A 22720-nucleotide genomic window follows, 5' to 3' on the forward strand; every position below is an offset into this window, starting at 1 on the left:
GGCTTGCCCTATTTATGCTAACAAACATAAATTCTTTGTCTTTGGAAGAGCCCCATGCAGCGTTTTCACTTAAACAATGGTTATGTTTTCTATGTGAATATGGAGAGCCATGCATAAAGAAAGGCACGCGACTGCCATTGTTTAAGTTAAACCCGGCCTTGGACAGTTTCAGAGCAAATGTTTTTGATGCTGTATTGTTAGAAATTGGATTTCTGGTAGGCTAAGGCTAGCGCTACAGCCAGGCAGAGACCACCACTCTAGTCAGGGCAAAGGAGTTACACGCCAAAGATAACCCCTGCTCACAACCCTTGGTAGCTTGGCAAGAACAGTCAGGCTTATCCCGGTGGCCAAGTGAAAAGCATTTGCGCAACGACACAGCAACAACATCCGGCATCAGCGGGCTCTCCACTTTACCAGGGCCCCCACCTGGGACCTGGGATTTCTCCAAGGGAGCGCATGGAGGCGGGGTAGGCTCCCGCCCTTTCCAACACATTCCGGCGCAGGGTAGGCTCCCGCCTGGGTCTCTAAAACGCTGGCCATGCTTCCTTCCTCTATGGCTTCCTTTCGCAGGCCCTGCCCAGAACCAGGCGGGCTGTGTGTTACGGCAGCCGAAATCTTCTCCTTCTCTCAGCGGCAAAGAGGGGTAGGCTCCCTCTCAAGTTAAAACACAAAGCCGGGTAGGCCCCCTCTAGAGGCGATGAAAGTGCGGGGAGGGTACCCGCGAAGAAAATCATAAAATAAGCAGGTGGGCATCCGTCTTGCGGGGTGGGCACCCACCTCCAGCCGCCTCACGGGGAATCCCTTTCACCAGGATTCCTTGTCCCAGGGCTGCAGCACCGCGCTGCGAGGCCCCCAGCCTCTCCTCCTTGGGGGAAAGCAAAGGAAACAGATCACAGCTCTCCCAGGGCGCTAAAAGGCTGCAAAAGTCCTGGGGTAAAGAAAATAAAGCAAAAGGTCCAAGAAGTCTTCCAGGCATCTAGGGCAAGGCAGGGCCCAGGGAGCAAGCCCTCATGGCAGCACCCCCTCCCGGGCCCCAGCAGCAGCACGCCCCAAAGGAACAGCACACCAAGAGTAAACATTTTCATGGGGACACAGCCCCTATATTTATACAACATTTCCCATTGTGTCACAGCACAAGGCTGGGGGAATACCAGTCAGAACTGGAATAGGGGAGCTTTGAAACACTTTGTTTGCTCAGCTCCTCTCTCTTTTTTCAGGTGGGGGTTCAGTGATTAGACACACCACAGGGGGCAGAGCCGTCATTGTGGAGGGAAGGCACAGTCCTATTCAGGTCCCAGGTGCAACTCCTCCCTCCCATCTACATACAGATCTCCCTATTCACCACTGGGCAGACCCATCCTGGCTCCTGAACCACCCACATCATCCAGAACCTGTCAATCACAAGCCAGACATGCAATTCACATTAGGCAGGCAGACACACAGTACACATAACTGCCAACTTCTAAATGTGGCATTTCTCCACCAGTCACCATAAATCTGCGCACAACATCGCGCAGCATTTATCCTCACAAGTTCATACATACTAAATTCGCCCCTGAACTCCTCTCATACCAAGAACTACCTGGGTCACACAGATCTCCTATGCATTCCTATGGGAGGGCATGCCAGTCTCACCACACATACACAGAGAGCGCATGCACTTTACACTGGACCACAGTGCTAAAGTGCTCAGAGGCCTAAAATCACCAACACTAGGTTACAGAAAAAGGCTGGGAGAACACAAAAAGTTTTGGGGTGAACCTGCCAAAAGGCCCAAGTCCAACATGTATCTATTAAGGTTTTGCTCACGGCTGGCAGAGATTGTCTTATCAAACGCACCGCTAGCACGCACTGCGTGACAAGAGTGTTCATCGCCACATTGCTAGTTTCTCGCATTCTGAGAGGAGATCCGGCAGCATCAGCTTCGTCACAGTAGTACAATTTGCAAGGCTGTGTGATGTGTGATGTACCGCCGGGCACATCTGCTCTTCGAAGGACAGGCAGGAAACAGCTAACACTGCCTCTGTATTCTGCCATCACTAATTGATACCTCACTAAGGAACTTTCACCAAAGTCACAAGGCTGTTGACGTGCAAATAAAAATGTTGTCTCATTTATTTTTTTAGGAAAAATTATCCCAACAGTAGCTTAAGAAATAAAAGAAATTCCACTAAGCATGAAATGGGTGCAATACCACAGGCTGTTACTAGGTGTTCCTGTGGAGTCGAAAAGGGTCCTCTATTATCCGCATAAAGTACTGAGTTTATAATTGCATTAAGGGTGCAGTACCTTATGTGGCTAATAGAAGTCCCTTTACAACTCCACACGGACACTGACTGTGTAGTGCGCCCTTTCTTTGTTTCATCGAATTTATTTTTATACTTAAGCTACTGCTGGGCTATATTTTGACCCAAAAAAACCTCATTTGCAACGCCAATAGCTCGAACTTTCGATAATGTGAGACTTATTGCATTACGAATGCTTGTTTATTTTTGCAGGAGGGAGGTGCCAGCCGTGCTACCGACTCCTCGTGTTTTTATTTTTATTTTTTTATTTACGCCTTGAACCACCCGCAATGCTGTGAACTGACGGATGCGGGAAAATGTGCAGCAAAAGGCAAACCCGTCCTCAAGAATGAGGAATATTGGATACTCAAGTTATGTTATGTAATTTGTTTCTTATGGAGTACAGGTTCTCTAAAGCTTCTTGGCACTGTGATTTGCAGGGCACCTAAAAGTCATCGGTGTGGTGTGGATTGAGGCTTTTACTTGATGCGAATAATTCTTTGTATTTTTATAGCTTTTGTATAATAATTTGAGCGTTGTTTACCATTCCTCGTGTTCGAGCATTCAACATTTGAATCCTCTGATATTGATTACCAGGCCCAGACTGGCCATAGCGGGCACCGGGCAATCCCCCGGGGCGCCGCATGGGTGGGGCCCGGTTTTTGGCCCCTGGGGGCCGTTTGTGTTACAGGGGCGTTTTTTGCAGCATAGCTGTAAAATCGGCCCAGTATCAAAATCGGCCGAAAACCGGCCCCGGCAATGTGCTCAGCTGCCCCCCCCCCTCCGAGTGGGGATGGGGGCCGGCCGATCACTTTGCCAGGGTCGGTTGTGGTTCCCAGTCCGGCCCTGTTCATTATACAAATTTCGGCGTTGTAACTTACTCTTTAAACCGGCCCCATCACCATGCCAGCATCCTAACATTTGCATAGTAAAAGTCGACGGAGCTGTGAATTTGACTTAGGCCTAAGTTTTGAGTAAAGTTTTGATTTTCATAGAATTCCTAATGAATTCTTGGAGGAGTCTTATAATTCTGTGAATGTTGCAGATTTCCAGGAGGACTTACAAGTGTAGCCATATGAGTAAATGGATATTTCCATGAAAATCACATTTGCTAATTTGTTTTTCTACAGAGAAATAATTTTTGTTCCCAGCGAGAAACTCCCTTGACCCCCTACCCCCACCAATATTCTCTCCACATTACAATCATGAAAACTGATCTTTCCCTTGCCTTAGAACAACGTGTGTTTGCAAAATTTTCATAGTTTTAGATGTAGATGGCCTTGACCCCCATCTTTTACTGAATGCTAAGTCACTTGGATTCACCCTGGACACCAAAGTCACTCCCAAGAAACTCATTGCCAAAAAAGCACCCCAAGACTGCTTGGTACCAGTTCTCTTGAACCCGTTTCTTCCCCAAAGCATTGTCCGATCTGATTGAAAGGTTTCAAACCCTCCCATCTGGATGGTGGTAATGCCCTACTTGATGGCCTCCCAGACGCCATAATAGCACTCTTTAGGCATGGAATTTTCTGTGTGGTCAAGCGCGTGCAAATCCATAGGAGTCCTGATTCAGTGAATTTGCACTCATGAACTTAGGAAAATGTACTTGTAGCTTTAAGTTAAGAACACAAATAACTTTGTAATTCATGTCGAAAATTATTAAAAATCATTTTCTGCTGTGACTGAATTATTATATAAATGTTGAAAATTCTTCTATGAGGCGTTCAATAATTTTATGAGATCGTGCGGCATCTGAATATGAAACATGGCAGAAGTAATGCTACAGTGGGTTCATGTTACAATATAGTTACAAATAAAGCCACGTGGCTCCATGCTAAAACATGGTAACAAGTAATGCCGTGCATGATTCAGGCTATAATAAGTAACTAATATTGCTGTGGTGGATCTTAGTGATAACATGGTTACTAGTAATGCTACTGTGAAATCGAGTTATTACATAGCAACTCATAATGGCATGTAGAATTCATGTTATATCAGTAACTAATAATGCTGTCGTGGATTTATATTATAACATGGCAGTAATGAACTCCATGGTCGGTAAAAAAAAAAAGTAGATAACACTCCTTCTGGTATTCAGTGTCGTATACAATAAGATATTTATAGACCTCGCCACTTCTACGGTCCATAATGCAGATAACGCAGTTGTTCATACTTATCTCAGAATCTATCATTCTATTTCTGGTCATAGACCGTTTTGTTTTTAATGTTAAAATTTCTGTACAAAAGCAGCTTAGAGTATCCTTTAGTACAGCTAAGATCCGCACAGATAAAACAAAAATACAATAAATGTTGCTCTGAGCGCCGGAGATAATTATCTCATTTTTCTCTTCATTTTGCAGACATCTGAAATACTTTAAAGACAGTGAGTTAGCAGGGGAGCGTGATTCCTTTCTACTATAAATCAAAACCTCTCTGTAAGTACTCTGTTTATGTTTTCATTTCATCCTTATCGCCTGTAGAATGTTTCTCTTTGCTGAATGGTGAACATTTTCAATTCTTCACCCATTCATTTATATCCTGCCGTACCAATTATGATGAATGCGTTTTGTAGGCAGTAATTTGAAGACATGTTTCCTGTTGGTTTGGCAGACTCGAGCTGACATGGACTGATGCGGCGCATGGTAACGGGGCCACACTGACATGCACGTGTGCTGAGAGAGTACCAGGCGAAGATGCGCCTCTCGCATCTGCCTGAAGTAGCCATGGCGTTGTCATCTCTTCCATGCACTCCACACGCACTGGTATCTCCGGAATGGAGCTGAGCGCTCCTGGGCGGCTTATCTCATTATACATCTCTGATCCCCTCGAATAATCATCAGATTCCCTTCCTAGGAAATTCTCCTAAGTGCCCCAGGTACTTACCTGCTCTCCAGCTCTTCTTGTCTCCAACCTCGTTGCCTCGTCCTCTTCACTGCCTACAACACCTACATATAGAATGCATCAGCACATTGACTCATCCTGGCCCTGTACATTCTCTACTGCGCATCTTACCATACTGATATGTCATTTCATTCTGCCGTGTCCAGTGCGCTCGCTACATCCCATTCCCCCTATGTCCATAGTCCCCAGGTCCCATATTCTCAGATTATCTGCATATAGTATGTATATTCATTTGGCTCAATATTTGCTTTGATAAAATGCTTTGATGTAATCTGTGTTAATTATTTTGTGTTGGCATAATATATGCCCTATACATATATTTCTATATAATAAGGATGATTTGTTTGTTTCAATATTTGCTTTGGCATATTCATTTTCAATTAGTTTTTTATGGACATATTCAATGTGCAACTGATGCATCTCTTATTGCGCTTCCTAAAACCCCAAAATACATGTTTAAAATAAGATGCACTAACTATGAGGAAAGAATTTAGGTCGCCATTTAAATATGATGGGTCATTTTTAAGATTTAAGAAGGCAGAGTGTAATTTAGAGTATATTCAAAACTAATTAAGAGCAAATATATTTAAAATGATCTCACTATACCTGCAGTCAGAGGCAGTATTGGTAAGGCTGTAGCTCAGGATCAAACGATAAGGCCAAACAAAATGAAGACAATATAGTCGACTGCAGCCATACAAGTCTTCTCCATGTTCTCTTTGTCGGGTGTTAGACCCTGGAGAACTCTTGACCTATGGTAGGGATATATATACTAGTATTTCACGCCTCAATAGATCTATGTATGAATTTATAAATGTATGTGTTGTTTATATGGTGCAAACCTAGCTGAAATTAAGTGGAGCGACGTGCAAGGTCCAAGGTAAAGATGCAGCCAGTGTGCAATTCAAGGGGTAGCTAGTTTCTAAGAATGAAAGTGGTGTTACTGCATGATGTGTACGTGTTCCTTAAAGAGGCGTGTCTTCATCTCTTTCTTACATGAAGCAGGGTTGAGATAGCCCTGAAGGATGTTTGAAAAATAAAACAATTTTATTTTCTCTATTTTTATCATGTAACACAGCAAATAAAGCATGACATCATTGTGCCTAATGTTTTGCCCGGATGCACAATTTTAGTTTGGCGCAAATTGGGTTTGTTCTATTTACTTATATTGCACAAGAAGCAAATGTGGTTCAAATTGATTTGACCTGTTATTTTACAGCAGTGCAGAGGTTTTGTGACATGGACCAGGAGATTCTAGCTCCTGTTCTTTCGAAGTTATTGAAAAACACATACAATTAAACTGTGGAGCCAGCCATGGCGAAAATGGGACATGCATAATGATGCATCTTGTTCATCCCAGAAAAAATTTGCATAAAATAATTGTAAGCTGACAACTAAAAGATCTGATCTAATGCAATCGCAGTACATCATGTTGACATTGACCTTTGTAAAAAAAGACGTAAATTCAGCAATCAGAAGCTGCTTTCATTATTTCATCAGTTGTGGCTCGGATGGAAATGAGCTGTGATGTGAAGCAGAGGCATTAATTACTTTGTGTTCTTTTGATAATACAATGACTGCCTTTTTTCCATAGGTATTCACAAATATACATTATCCCAACTCACTACCCTGTCCCCCTTCTTCATCTTTGGAGTTGAAATCTTTCGTTTTAGCTTTTTTGCTAGGATAAACACCGAGGGTCCATCTTTATTAATGATTCCCTTTAATGGGGAAATATTTTCTTCTTTAGGAATTTAACGAAAGTATAAACTGACATAACTATAATGTGCTTCAGGGCAAACATTTTCACGAAATATTACATTGTGCTATTTGGGTGGACTTGTGCTCTAGTCTTTTCTTGATGACATTTGTTGCAAACTTACAACCTCATGTGGTCCCATGTTGTGGCACAATAAGGTGGGTGCCACCTGTGGCCTTAATGCATCACACACAGTTAGATCTGGGGGTCTCTAGTTGGCAGAGGTAGGTACCAATGTCCAAATAGGGACCCTTGCTTCTAGTCAGGGTAAGGGTGATATGGGGGTATGGGGATGGATGCGATACCTTGTATGGATTCCGGTGTGCAGGTTTCCTAGGAAGCGTCTCGCAAAGGTACGGTGCGACGATCTTCGGGACGGCGACGATTTCAGGTGCGACGGCAATGCGCAGTGTCGATCTTCTCCTCTCGCGGCCCCTCAATGCAATGGCTCTGCGACGACACTTGCAGCATCGTGATGCATTCCGCAAGCAAGGGTGCGACGATCTCACCCAGCGACGACAGGCTCTGCGACGATACTCGCAGCAATGGTAATCATCCTGCACTGGAGCAATGCGTTCTGCAAGCGAAGGATGTGTCGGTTCTTGCAGCGGGAACAGGCGCTGCAACGATCTCGATCTTCACGGTGGCGGGAATTTCCTCGCACTGTCGGGGAGGCGCCCCGCAAGCGAGCGATGCGTGAAACTTTGCAGATTGTCTTAGTTTCTTCTTGACCAGCTTTCCAAGCAACAGGTACAACTTCCAGGTGCACCACAACTGGCCCAAGCACTCTAGGAAGGACAGAACTCTCTCAGTAGAGTTCAGGGGGGAAGCCGGGGGTGAAGTCCTTTTGTTCCTGGGACTTCTTAACAGGGAGCCAGCTCTACTCAGGCCCTTGGAGATCTCTACAAGCAAGGGGACACAGCACAAATCAAAGTCCTTCCCCTCTCCTTGGCAGCAAAGCAACTGCAGGTCAGCCCACAAACACACAGCAAGACATTCCTTCCTCTTCAGTCTTCCAACTTTCTCCTTGACAGAGGTTCCTTCTTGATTCCAGGATGATCTAATTTTCTGTAGTCTGGGGTCCTGTACTTATATCCCAAAAAGTCTTTCTTCCCTTTGTGCAGGAGGGCTTTGAACCCGGTCTGGACTAGTTCAGGGTGTTGCTTGAGCACTTTGTTTTCCTGGCTTCACCTTTCCTTTCAGAGAGAGTGGCAGGGTCGTCAGCCGCCCAGCAGGAGGTGGAGCCAGCTTTGTGGAAGGCAGGCACAGCCCTATTCAGGCCCAGGTGCTATCCCCTCCCACCACTCTAGATGCAGATGGAGCTATTCAGCCCAGGGATGGCCCACTCAGCCTCTGGGAGCCACCCAGTCCCTGTCACTCACAAACCAGACAGTCAATTCACAAACAGGCCAAGGCACACAGAAAGGCCAGACAAGAAAACAGCCACCTTCTAAAAGTGCTGTTTTCAAACACAGGATTTAAAAACCATCTTTCTTAAAAGATGTGCTATTAAATTCTGAGTTCAGGGATACCAAACTTTTATGTCCTATCTTGCTCCTATGGGAAGATATGTAGGTAACCACTGTACACAGTATTCCCCATTATAGCCTATGGGCAAGATAGCCTTACAATAGCGAAAAAGGAAAATTGGCTGTAATTCACTACCAGACCATGCCACCCACACTAGTACATGCTCTACCTTTCACATACACTGCACCCTGCCCAGGGGGGTACCTTGGGCCTTCCATAGGGGTGTCCAATGTGTACAGAAAGGGAAGGGTTAGGCCTGGTCAGTGGGGACACTGGCCAGGTCGACATGACAGTCCGCAGACTGTATACAGGCACTGAGGTGGCATGCCTGAGACACCATTTTTGGGCTACTCATGTGAGTGGTACAATCAGTGCTGCAGGCCCACTAGTAGCATTTGGAAAACCTGCCCTGGCACACTTAGTGCACTTTACTAGGGATTTTCTGGTAACAAAAATATGCCAATCATGGACAACCAATCACAATAACAATTTATACAAAGAGCATATGCACTTTAGCACTGATCAGCAGTGGTAAAGGGCCCAGAGTCCTATTGCCAACAACCACAGGTCAGGAAAAATAAAGGAGGAAGAAGCAACAAGTTTGGGGATAACCCTGCAAAAAGGACCATTTCCAACACACTCCATGACATAAAATGAACTGTAGTAATGTCAGAAATATGTTGGCCCATTGATCTGATAATATAAACACATGCTCCTTAGGCAGTGTGGAAATGTTGCAGCTCTAAAGCTTGCTGTATCCTGTTAGCTGTCCGCCTGTGGACGCATGACTCAAGCAGTGCTTAATTTGAATGAGTGGTTACAAGCCCACCACCTGCACATATTTTGGGGAGTGAGTCTTATTTTTCATGATCAGACTTTGACATGGACATCTTAAGAATTTCGGGGTCCTGGCCATATGTATTTTGGAATTCATATACGGATACGTTTACATTTATGATCCAATTACAGCACTTTCATTCCTCTTTTGCCAGGTCACTGAAGGTGCACAGGCACACTGATTCAAATTGTAAATGTGTTTCATTCTGCACAGACACACTGATTAAAATTATAAATGTCTTTCATTCTAATAGACAGGGAAATGTAATGTGTGTTTTCAATAGTGTAGTACAGCGGCAGCTCACTAATGTTATTGCAAGTATGACTCATTCAAGGTCATTAGGACAGTCAGTAAAATAGACCTGATTCTTTCAGGGTGTCCCCAAAAATGCTGGGGCCAGGGCAGGACTGGGAATGCTAACTGGCCCAGGCAATTGAGTCGGGCCATCTGCGGGGGTGGGGGGGGGTGGGGGGGGTGGGCTGTAGGGTGCACGTGGAAAACACTGCAGCTGCTTTTGTTACAGGATGCCGATATTGCAGGTATGCTGCAAAACCTGCCCCCGGTAACAAAATGGCCCCCAAGGGGCAAAACCTTCCCCCACCTTGGCGGCCCACCAGGGAAATGCCTGGTGCCCGCTATGGACATTCTGGCGCTGGGCCAGTGCCCACTTTACCCATGCCTTAAAACGTCTCTGGACTTTGACTTAGAATAAGATAGAGAAAGAGAGAAAAGGGGGAAAACTGAAAGAAAGATGGCAAATTGTGCTAAACGGAGAAAGCAGGGATGAAAGAAACCTCATATGTAAAATCTTTGAGACTCATGACTTATTCATTTTAAAAATTAATCACTGGGCTCATTTAAAGAATGCCCTTCAAGTGTTGCTAAATTTTATACAGAAAGTCGAAGAAATCTCACCTTTTAATATGGTTTATGATATTTGCATAGGAGTAGGTGGCCACTGGCAGGAAGAAAGGAGCAGCCAGGTGAATTGCTAATTCTTTGCAACGATGCCTGTGTGTTTTTATCATGTTGCCATTTGTATCTTCTTGTTGCTCTTTCTGTATGAGGAAAGGGGTATGTAAACCCCCCTTCGGGGCATGGTCAGTACACGGACCAAGATTGCCACTTATTTGTTGAAGCTCTGGAGGAGATGCCCGCATTTCATTTTAGCTTGAAATTGCGCTTTTGGGCACTGGAGAACAATTAGCATGAACTGACGAAGTCCCCAGCCTCCGAACATCCGGATGGAGGCATTGGTGTGACCTACTGATTCTTTTAAGTAAACTTTGCAGCCACAGAGATCCTGGGTGCATAGTCTGAGAGGTCCGAGGCCTTCATGATGGGGGAAAGGAGAGGGGCCTAGTGGCGGCTTGTAGGTAACAGAGCGGAGGTACAGGAAGGCGGGGGGTTAGAAAGAAAAAAAAAAGACTTACCTGCTCGTCCCTACTTCCTCTTCCCGCTCGATGTTCTGCTGGACCCCGGCAGCACCCAGGCTCCACTAAGCCAATCACAAGGCTGTTGTCACCATGATAGCAGCCTCATGATTGGACTGAGTGCTGTGGTTTGGCACTCAGACTGGGACTTAGAGCCTGTGGATGTTCTCCACCCAGACAGTGCATTACAACCTGGTGGAGAACATGCAAATGGTGCATGACTGTTTGGCCTGCCCAGACAGCCATCCAAACCATCATGCACACTTCATGCAGCAGCAACCAATCCTCCTCCCTCTCCATCACGGGAGCCCAGCCGTGCCCCACCCTAAGGTGGCTGGAAGATACAAAAAATAACATGATAATGACCTGTTATTATAAAGTAATTTTTCCTTTTACACCACCCCGCAAGAAGTGGGGAGATGCTCCTCCACCTTAACAGAGGAGCTGCCTCTTCAGGGGCCCATCTCTGCAGACAGTGGTGGTCCTGGACAAGTAGTAGTTGTGGACGAGATGTGCTGGATCTGTTGATGCTGACATTGTGAAGGAGGACGTGGAACAGCTGACTTAAAAGGGTCCCAGCGGATTGCTCTGCTATTGTAAACCGGTGGCCTAGATGTTTGTTGCAACCATGGCCTCGATTACTGGTGTGCACGAGTCGAATGCACACAAGAGGAATAACTGATTCACTTTAAAACACCTGTGACCAACTTATGATAAAGCTCCTCAAGTTGCCGCTGGTCTCTCAAGTTCTTTCTTTTTCTACAAAAATTAACTTTCGGGCAGCGTACCTGTATATATGTTGCCACCTGTGACTTGAGATACCTCAGGAGATGAATCGCAATTAGATGTGGGCGCTGATATCAGCAAAGAAGAGCCGACTGCCTCTGTGTGCTTAAGGTTTGAAAATGTCAATGGCATGCTTAAGGGGGTCCTCGGGTCAAGTTAGCTGGGGGGTTATTTAGCGGAGAGGTAAGTGTACTTTTATGTGCAACAGGGGATTCCCTTTTTAGGACGGTTCCCCTCACACACCAGAGGTGTCATGCTTCGTCATGGTGGTGCCTCCTCATGTGAGATACCTAGTCTTTACATGGGCTACAACCCCCTCACTGTGAGGGAGGAGCTCAGGGATGTTTTATTGCGAGGTCAGCAGTTTTACTAACATCCTATGTGAGCCTGGTGTGTTATGAAACACGTTCTGATACAACACAGAAGCATCTAATGTCGGCACCTGTGTTATCAGCAAAATTCTGTTCTTAATCCTGACACCGGGTAGTGGAATTAAAGTAGCAGCATAGCTAACCCTGTAGTTAGTTTTAAATCACTCACATTATAGCACTGCACATTTTTCATAACACCCCAGGCTCACATAGGGTGTTAGTACACCTGCTGACCTCACAATTAAACATCCCTGAGCTCCCCCCTCACAGTGAGAGGGTTGTAGCCCACGTAGAGACTAGGCCTCTCATGTGAGGAGGCACCCCATGAAGAAGCATGACACGTCTGTTGTGTAAGGGGAACCGTCCTAAAAAGGGAATCCCCTGTTGCGCGCAACAGTACACTTAGCTCTCCGCTGAATAACCCCCCTAGCTAAATGGACCAGAGAACCCCCGTTTTTGTGATATTATTAATGAGTGGGGAGCCGGTTCCCACTGGTCCTTAAATCTCCTCAAGCCCCCCTTGTGTGACTCAATGGCATGCTTAACCCTGTGGATGGCTGAAGGTTTCTAGGCGTAGAGAGACTTTTAACCATTAATTAAAGCCCTATCTTTGTCATAACCTGGCCAAGTCAGTGCATGTTATCCTCAGTACTCACCAAATGACTTCTGTGTATATTCCTACTGTGACATAGGCATCCTCAGGAAATGGTCACTGAATGCAGCTGAAGATAACCCCTCCCAAAAGAAACTTGTTTGAGGCCTACTAACAAGGCACACTCTCCCTTTCAAGGGCTTCTGACTAAGTGAGCCAAACATCTTATCATACTGTGACACTAACAAAAGCCGATCTAGTTGACACCCTTCAACTATTCAAAACTGAGTTGCTGTAAGAAACAACATCTGACCCAGGAGCGGCAGACATTCAGATCGGACCTTCGTGGGAATATCACAGTCCTTTGTATGGACGTGTATTCTGCTGGATTGAGAGCGTTGGGTGCCGAATTTCAGAATCAAGGTAGGAAGAGGCAAATGAGAATCTGAGGAATCAACTTCACAACCTTCAAACACTCTCAGAAGTGGCCACACTCAAAGTTAAGGACTTGTAAAATTGTTCAAGACAATATGAGAACATTAGAGTTAGGGAATGCAGGAAGGAGCAGAGGGCAAATATATGTGTGAGTTCTTAAAGGAACTCTTTGAAGACTTGCTACCAGGTGAACATGGTGAAATAAAGCTGGATGGGGCACCCAGGGCTGGTCAACGTCCTCCCAGGGACTCTCACAGATCATGAAACGTCTTGGTATAAATTCATGATTTTCAAATAAAAGAGGCTATTTTTGCAGTAGAATGAAAACAGAATGTGATAAAACCCAATCACTTTGAATTAAAAAAAATTCAAGATATAAGTTCAACATCCCTTACCCTCTGTCAGCAATTCCGACCTGTTACAGCCAAACTATGTCAAGACAAAATAAGATAGTAGTGGCTACACCCTTTTGGAATTGATTTTGAATTTTGAAATAAGCTTTAACTAACGTTGTCAAAGGGTGATGAAGGCATCAAGTCAGTGGCATAACAAGGGGGGGCAGCCTCCCCCCAACTCTTACCTGCCGTCTTAGGGCGGCAATCACCAGCACCCCCGTGCTCTTCAGTGTTGCCGTCTCGGGGCAGCAACAGTCTGAAGAATCTGCCAGCACCAACCCACTCCGCTCTTCAATCTCTTCAAATTGACTTTCCCTTTTGAAAGTTGGAGGGTCGAGCAGCAAATTCTCAGCATTTTGTGAAGGTCTATAACCACCTGAAAACTTGAGTTTGTTTGTTAGATAGCCAGGGGTGGAGGTGTTAATGGCTTTATAGGTGATACAAGCAGTCTTATATATGGTCCTAGCTTCAATAGGAAGCCATCAAAGGCTGTGATTTGGTCATTTCTTTTGGCCCTGTAGGCAAAACGTGCCACCGAGTGGAGGGTGGATTTTAAAGGAGATAGGCAGGACTTAGTGAGGCCTGTAAGTAGATAATTGCAGTAGTCCAGTATGGAGAGTACCAAAGATTGGAAAAGATTTTTCAGGTCTTACTCAGGAATGTACCGCTGGATCCCCCAGATGTTTACTGACCTAGAAAATGGTAGGTGATGACCAGATGGTGAGAGAAGAAGCAGAGGAGTCATACATTGGAGGCACTAGGGTGTTGCAGATGGACTTGGCAGTAAAGGTCCTGGATAATGCTGATTGCACGCACTTGCATTGTAGGGTGAATTAGAAGTAGTTGGCAAGCCTGCGGGGCTACAATTCCTTCTCATTAGCTGCATTATGTATCAGCATTTTATATCTGCAATTGGTTTGAGACTTCCTTAACCCTGTTATTTGTGTGTCGTTTCAAGATTTCTTATTTTTGCTAATGTCTTGTAATTATAGCTATCTTAAAAAAACCAAGATGAATTCATTTACAATGGTGTTACAGAGTATCATGGCTATTTTGTATTGTTTATAACTCTTTACAGTGCATGTGTATTAATATACAAAGATTGATAACATTTTCAGGCTTGAAACCCAATTGATAAGGACATACATGTTTATTACAGGGTTTTGTAGGCTTCTGTGTTTGAGGAATGAGTAGAGTCTGTGTTACGTCGCTGAACAGTAAAATGTTTGATAGAAGGACATTAAGCTGCATTTACAAAACAAAACAAGCAAAACAAAGTATTCCCACACATTAATTATGCTTATTTATTTTATATGTGAATATCTCATAGGAAGAATGTTTATAGGTCATAAAATGTTAATTCAGAAGAAGGGGGTCATTTAGAGTTTGACGGAGCTCCCACCCTGCTAAGCTCACAGTTCCCTGCTATATTTAGTATTGATGAAAACAATGGGTTTACACTTATGTAGCCTCCACTGGCTCCAACAGATTAAATCTTCAACCTAATGGCCCACCGGCCACTGTGCCATGAGGTCAAAGTGACAGATGGCCTTCACTTTTTCGCTCAACCCAAGACCACCATCCCATGCATGGCAGTCCAGGACAGGGAAAAAAGACTATAGCCTCCATGTGCATAGAGAAGGCTCCCTGCATGCCAAAGCCATTGTTTTGTTTTTTTCCCAAAAAATAAACTCCAGCTTTGGGATTTTGTTTCTTGAAAACAAAAATGATTTCCCAATGGACGCAGTAAAAATGGCAGTTACTGCCTGCTGGGTGGGGATCTGTGAACAGAACAGGTGGTCCACCACCAGAGGATCAGACTTGGAGCAGAGATCTGCTTGAATTAGGATCTCTGTTACCTCTTCCCTCCGGACATATTATCTCTTAGCTGAGGGACTTGGCTTGAGACGGGTAAGGCGTGGAGTGGGAGGAGTGGAAGAAGATTGGCATGATGCAGAGGAGGAGGAATTTTCTCTCCTTCTACACCTCTTAACACCTTGACCGCAGTGCGATTTCTGCCGCAGTGCTGGTGATTTATTGAGTGGGCGGGGTTCGGACGGCCCCCGGCCGTCCTCCCCACATGCCCACTGTGACGTCAGACGGCCCCCGGAATGGAAGGGGTTAATTGTTTTGACTGCTATTGTCTCCTCCACGGTTTTCTTTATCACCTGCCCTCACCTCAGCTCTTTTGAAAGAGGTATCTTCTTGAGACTGATTTGGTGATTCTCCATGATGAGTCCACCTGTATCTTTCGGCCGGCTCTTCAGATGAAGAGAGCACCAATCACTTCCTCCTTTCAGATTTCTTTGCTCCTATTCTGCATTTAGGAAGGTAACGAGTAAGTTCCTGAGTTAACTACATTCTAGGACAAATAAAAGTGATCCATTGGTTTGAATTCATACCATATATACGTTTCGCCTTGGATTCCATTGGTGGAAGGCAACAAAAAAAAATCAAGGGGTAAGCAGGGCCCGCATCCTTACCATGATGCGCGCACTTGACTTTAAATGTGAGCTGCTTCTTTCCTCATGTCCTAGGCCGAAAACGGGGAATTATATAGCGTGAATGTTATCTTGCCCACATGCTGGAGGCTCTCTGTGGTGTCAGGGAGATGAGGGAAGACATCCTGCACCACAGCAGTGGCCTATATTTGTTTGCTCAATGCAAACTGTACGATTGCACTTTGCCTCAGTGACAGATCGTCCATGTAGACCGACCAAAATAATCTCTATATATAATCCATTCTAGTTCTGTTATTTCTACTGGACCAACAGTGAATTCTGAAAGAAAGCCTTAAAAACTGAATTCTAGAAATAGTGAAGAGCCATATACAGGCAAAGGGGGCTTGTCTCTTTTCCTAAAAAGTAAGAGCAAAGGGATTTTGTGGGGGAAGGCAGTCTCCTCAAAAGTGAGGACTGAAGTGAGGTTGGACGACTCAGAGTAACAGTATTATGGGTAATTAAGTGAAGCATTATTCCTGAATAGCAGCATCATATAATCTATTCAATGATATGCAAAGTGTGTCAGGTACAGACTTCAGGTATGAACACAAAATCTGTTAACAAGTAAGGCGGTACGAGAAAAATGCGGGAAACGACAAAATAAAAATAGCAATATCTTTTTTTTGTGGGAGGTGCAAAAGGTAGTACAGTTGAGCAGAATTACAGAAGGCGAGGATGGTTGTTTAGGTGAGAAGAGATACTGAACCACAACATATAGAAAGGAGAGCAAAAAAAGCAGTGCAGGCAGGAATTTGGTCAAGAGAACCCTGAGCAGATACATCATGAAGGTACTGAAAGCAGTGAAGTGGCTACGGGGGGTTTTGAGGCTTGGACCCCACCTGTAAATGTCCTCATCCAGACTCCCTCTATCCCACCACCGGTGACAGCTGCAGCCAGCAAAACAGACACTGCCTGCTCAGCCTAGGGACAGCGATCTTGGTCCTATTTACAATTCACATTCTACTTATTCTTGCATTCCCTTTTGTATTTGCTTTTTCCAGGATGGTGTGCTTCTGTAGTTTTTTCATGCCACACATTACTCATTTATAGCACGTAGTATGAAAAGAGTCGCTCCTATGTAGCTGTATGAGCTCAGGTAGTGTGTGGGCCACAATTGAGAGCTGTGGTATTCAGGCTGAACGCAGCACAATATTCTCACAGAGCCTGTCAGTGGGTCATAAAGGGATTTGGAATACATGCTTATTCAATCTCTGGCATCTGTGCAGAGCGCACAGAGCAATGGCCAGATGTGCCAATTGTAACGCTTATCATAAATGCAACAATGTTTGTAGGAGGTACACAGCTGTCAAAATATTGATAGCGAAAGTTAAAGAAAAGATTGTAGTGCATACAAGTGAGTGGGTGCATTGTGTGTGAGGCTTTGGTGAAGTAAATGAGATGCAAGGACGTACATGCAAGAGATAGTGAAAAGAGGGTGCTAAAGAGGAAAGAGATGTGGTGTGAGACATGCAGATTGTTTCAGAAAGATATTAGGAGAAAAGGAGCATACATTTCTAACAAAGAGACTGCAGAAGAGAGTAGTCTGAAGAAGAGAACAGGAGTGATTGAGACACTTCAAAAACCTTGCCCTGCCAAGACCATGGTAATGTTTAATTTACAGCCTGCTTAAAAATAAAAAAACTTTTTTATACTATATATATGTGTGTTGATTTATATATATATATATATATATATATATATATATATATATATATATATATATATATATATATATATATATATATAACACATGTGCGCATAATCTTCATGAGGGCCTGTTTTAGGTGGCCCGCTAGTTTTATTTGTAGCCCCTTGTTACCCACCCTCCCCACTAACAATCACACCTAGAGATGCCACTGTCTCAAAGGTACACTCACAATTGAGGTATGGTATGGCACCCCTTGCCAAAGCACTCCCTCTCCCCTTTTTGGGGAAGGATCCAGTAAATAGGCCTTGGAGTCTCAGAGACTTCTCTGAGAGAGTCCACTGTGCTTAGGGAGCCTCTCGCAACAGAGATGGGGAAATTATATCACTACCCCTGGGCTCACAGCTTCTGGACTTTGGGTGCAGCTTTGACTCGCCTACAAGGTTTGTATCCCTGTCACCCCCTCCCTCCTCTTGCCATGCCGTGTCTCTAACCCTCCCCTCCTCCTTCCCTCCTCCACTCTCTGTCTATTTCACCTGCTCTTGCCCCCACTCCCCGGAATATCTCCCCTTGCCAGATTTTTCCCCTACCTATATGTTCCTTTTTGTTTGTCTCAACCATACTTGTAACTAAAATTGCCATGCTCTAATAACTGTGTAACCTTTGTAAAGCTGTAACCTGCAATTTATTGTCTGATACCCATGTAAAGCGCTCTGATACCTCCGGATATAGCCACAGCTATATAAAACCTTTTAAATAAATAAATAAATACACAGTCTACCGTTGACACAGGAAGGGTAGGTGAAAAAATTAAAAATGTCAATGCTCCAACACCTTGTGCCCCTTGAAAAAAGAATATGTTATGTAGAAATGAAGGCTACTATTGTTGTTTCCAAAAACGTGGACACGTACTGCTCCAGCGGCCACACACATTTGGTCCAATGTTCATGCTATAAGTTGCAATGTTCTAGCATATGATATGCAGCAAGGCCAGCCTATATATTGGAGAATAGGGTTTATTTCTTCTTGTGGAACTTTGTTCACCCCCTGCAAGAATGACCTGCTCTTACATGTAGTTAAATAATTCGAAATCATTGTTTATCTGAGTACAAATATAAATATCTCATTTTATTTGAATCTACTCTTTTTATTTATCTCATTACTTTTCGGCAGTTCTTCATAATACTTTTCACTGTCTTTCGAAAGCAAAAATCTGTTATATTTTTGATTGACAACACATTTTAATTTTCGAACAGTAATTTGGAAAATTCGTAAACATGCAGTACTATTAACCCTCAGGTCGCTCCTGATTTTATCAGGGCTTTAATGATGAAAGGCTCAGCCAACTGATCAAGTTTTGAACCCGTGTCTTCTGAGCTATGCGCAGAACTGTACAGCAGTCAAATTAGCACATTTAGCACTATTTCTGGCTAATCAGAATCCTAATCAGCTATATGATTTCAGAAATGCAGCGAGATGTAATTATGATTCATGACTTTGTCTCCTCAAAGATCTTTCTCCTAATTACCAAATTACAATATATTATTCTGTTCTATTATTCATGATGCTTGCCCATGGTATGATGTTTGCTTGACTGGCAGGTTGAATGGAAGCGCATACACTTGAGCTACAATATTCCTGTCATAACGGAGAATATGGATTGCAATTAATGGAATGGTAATTTTTTAGTTCAATGCTTTTTGTAAGCTGTGCAAGTTTGGCCAATTATGTGAAAATATCCTTTGTGTATGCTGTGGGAAGGGGACAAAGCCAAAGGAAGAGAAGGAGAGGAAAGGGACTGTAACGATGAACTAGTTTTGCACTGTTAAGTCCTTGTACGAAATTGCGTTAAAGGTTGAGGGGGTGAAACCATCTCAAGTAGCAACCACAATTCTTCTCAGGGTGAAGTCACAAGAAAACTCTATACAACACTTCAAACAGTAATATAGTGAAAATACACCACAAAAGGAGCCCACAACAGAGTTAGAAAAATAGAATAATTTCTAATAAATAAAACAAGACCAAAATGACAAAAACCTCATCTGTCGAACCGGAGATATTTCATTTTTAAGAATTTAGTAAAAATAGCACCAACAGGCATAAAGCGACAACTGTTTATATCTGGTTGCGGGGGACCGAGACAAAAGTCACAAGTTTAGGCTGACTGCGATGGAGCATGAGCCGGCTACAGGGACTCAGTTAAACCAGCCGAACAAAGCACCTTCAATCCTGGTTTGGGGAGCATTGCGAGGATCCATGTCGAAGATGCGCCCTGCGGCCGAAATGATGCGTCAATTCCAAGATGCGGCTAACCTGCAGTGCAAGGTCCTGTTGCATCGTTATTGGGGATCCCGTTGAAAGAGCTTTCAATGCGAAGTCTGGCATAGAGGATATGGTGCACAAGAGCTGTGAAGGGTCCAATCTACGCAGAAGCGACAAAGCGGCAGTTCTGCTCGTGTTGGTGCCACAGGCTAATAAGCACTGTACGTGCACTTACAAGGGTCCAGGACTCGAGTGGCCCCACTTGGCAGGGTATACTCACATAGTCCAGGTGCAAGCTAGTTGGAGCCTTCTGTCTCTGAGGCTCAAGTCAGGAGGCCAGCCAATTAGCCCTTGGAGTCACTCTGGAGTTCTGGGTTCAAGAGTTGTAGGACCTCTCCTTCTCCCCCAGGCAGGAGGGTAGCAGGCAGCAGGTCATCATAGCACAGCAAAGCTGAAGCACAGCAAGGCAGTAAGTCAGCAGAGTGTCTTTTATCAGCACAGCATTCCTTCTTCCTGGCAGAGCATCCACAGGTCCAGAAGTGCACTGAAGAATTGATGTCTAGTATTTATACACAGTTGTGCCTTTGAAGTGGGGGAGAAGCTTCTAGAGGTTTCCCTTCGAAGAACCCAGGCATCCTGCCTTCCCTATCCTGGCTCTAGACTGACTACAAGGGTTACGCAGTCCTTTGTGTGGAGGCAGGACACAGCCTATTCAGGTGTAAGTGGGGGTGTGCCCAGCCCCCACTCCATCCTGGCCTCCACCCTGCCAGGGATGGCCCATGCAGGCCCACCTAGGGTCCCTGTTGTGTGTAGCTTTCTAGGATGAAATCACAAAACCCTAATATGAGGTACACCCAGTCGTGTGACCAGAGACAGCCTACAGGCACTAAATGGCTAAGGCAGGAAAATGACAACTTTCTAAATGTGCCATTTTCAAAACAGTCATTTAAATTTCAAAATCACCATAAGCTAATGTTTTAAATTAGGATTCTAGAGACACTAAATGTGACATGGTTGCCTATTCCCATTTGGAAAATGACACCTACAAAATGTAAGACAGTTACTCCAATTTTATTCTGTGACAGAAATAGGCCTTGCAGGTGTGGAAAACAAATGTAAGAGCTTTTCAGAAGCCAGACATGTACAACTTGAAAGCACATGTGCTACATTTCAAGTACATTATAAACTGCGCTTTGGGTTGTCCAGGGCCTAACTTTGGGTGACTTATCTGTAAGGTTCCCAGTAATCAGTTTTTTTGGATTTTTTACCTATAAATACAGACAGAAAACAATGTGTTTTCTGTGAGCATTTATTTTGAAAAGAGAATAAATAAAAAAAATTGGGCTTCTTTAAAGTGACTCTCTGTGCTGTCATTCATGAATTATAGGCCAACAGCTAAACAGATGGACAACATGGGAAATTACAAAACAAGATGTAATTTCTTTAAATAATGGAATGTCAACATACATTTGTGGTGTAATGATAATATTTACCAGTGGATGTATTGTTATGTAATATTCGGCAGCTTAAACAGCGAATACACAACAGACACCAAAGTATGAGTGTGTGTCTATCAGTTAAATAAATAAGGAAATGTACAGTTTTACAACTTCATTTATCCGCAAAACACAAAATAAATATGAATAAATACAGACTGAAATATAAAAAGAAATACTATTAAACTGGGAGCCCTACATATATGTATTGAAAAGGAAGGCTTGTGCCTGGCAGAATGTGTTTGTTGCCAGGTTGAAATGATAGTTAACCTGCACACACATACACACACACACAGGCTGCAGTGGCAGGCCTGAGAGATGTGGTGCAGTGTCACTAGTAGCATTTAATTTACTGGCCCTGGACACATGTAGTACCACTCTGCTAGGGGCTTCTAAGTACAATAAATATGTCATTTGGAGATAAGCCAATGGTACCATGTATTAAGGGGAGAGCATAAGTACTTTATCAGTCCTAGGGCCAGCAAAAACGAGATCAGGAAAAATTGTGAAGGAAAGCAAAAAGCTTGGGTGAAGACCACCCTAGGTTTATGCGGTTGTTGAGTTACATGGGGCCAATGTTGCGTAAGGCTTTCTATGTGTGCATGAGAAGTTTGAAGAGTGCTCGTTTGTGGGTTGGAAGCCAGTGGAGCTTTGTATGGAGTCGGGTGATGTGAGCGTGGGGTGGCAGTTTGACGGTGAACTTGCTGTTGAGTTGTGATAGTCCTGAGTCTTCTAGTCAGTTGAGTATTGATTCCAGCATAGAGTGCTTTGCAGTAGTCAAGCTTGCTGATGATGAGGGCTTAGATGACGGTTCTGCAAGTGTTGGGGAGCCATTTGAAAATCTTTTTGAGCATCATGAGTTTGTGGAAGCAGGTGACGGAGACTGCATTCACTTGGCCAGTATGGTGAGTTTTTGGTTGATTAATATTCAGAGGTTCATTTCATGGGTTTCTGGCAGGGGTGTGTGTTTGACTTCGGCATGCCACCCAGTGGAGTGCCAAAGCAAGGCGTCTTTTCCAAAGATTACTGCTTCCATCTTGTCTGTGTTGATCTTGAGGCATTTGGTTTTCATCCATGTGATGACTTCAGTCATGCAGGAGGATAATTTCGTCTGGGTGTTTGGTGTATTGTCGAAGAGGGAGAGTATGAGCTGGATGTCATCAGGGCAGGATATGATGGTGGTTCTGTAGGCATGGATGATGGTGGTGAGTGGGGTCATGTAGTTATTAAACAGAGTGGGTTTGAGTTTGAAATCGTGTTGAACTCCGCAGATGAGCTGGACAGCATCCAAGGTGAAGGCTAAGCAGTAGGCGACAAGGAAAGAGGGAGGTTCTTTTTTTTCCAATTAGCTTCTCATAAGCACAAAAAACATAATCGTGGAAAAACATTGATTTGTGCAAATTCTGTATCTGGAGGATAAAGGACAAGAATGCTCAGCAAATTTAGCACGTTTACGATTCATCCTACATATTTGCACTGCATGTGACTCTT

At 44.1% G+C, this 22720-nt stretch overlaps 1 protein-coding gene across 1 annotated transcript in view; it reads left to right on the forward strand.

The window, feature by feature from the left end:
* The window catches only part of ENOX1 (ecto-NOX disulfide-thiol exchanger 1), a 2419302-nt gene that overhangs the window by 266191 nt on the left and 2130391 nt on the right, over nucleotides 1-22720 (forward strand). The window contains exon 2 of the mRNA XM_086935020.1: nucleotides 4646-4720. The gene's annotated coding sequence lies outside the window, so the exon portion shown is untranslated. The remainder of the gene's footprint in view (nucleotides 1-4645; nucleotides 4721-22720) is intronic.

The sequence above is a fragment of the Lissotriton vulgaris genome, chromosome 8, assembly GCF_964263255.1.
Source record: "Lissotriton vulgaris chromosome 8, aLisVul1.2, whole genome shotgun sequence".
In the NCBI taxonomy this organism is placed as follows: Eukaryota; Metazoa; Chordata; class Amphibia; order Caudata; family Salamandridae; genus Lissotriton; species Lissotriton vulgaris.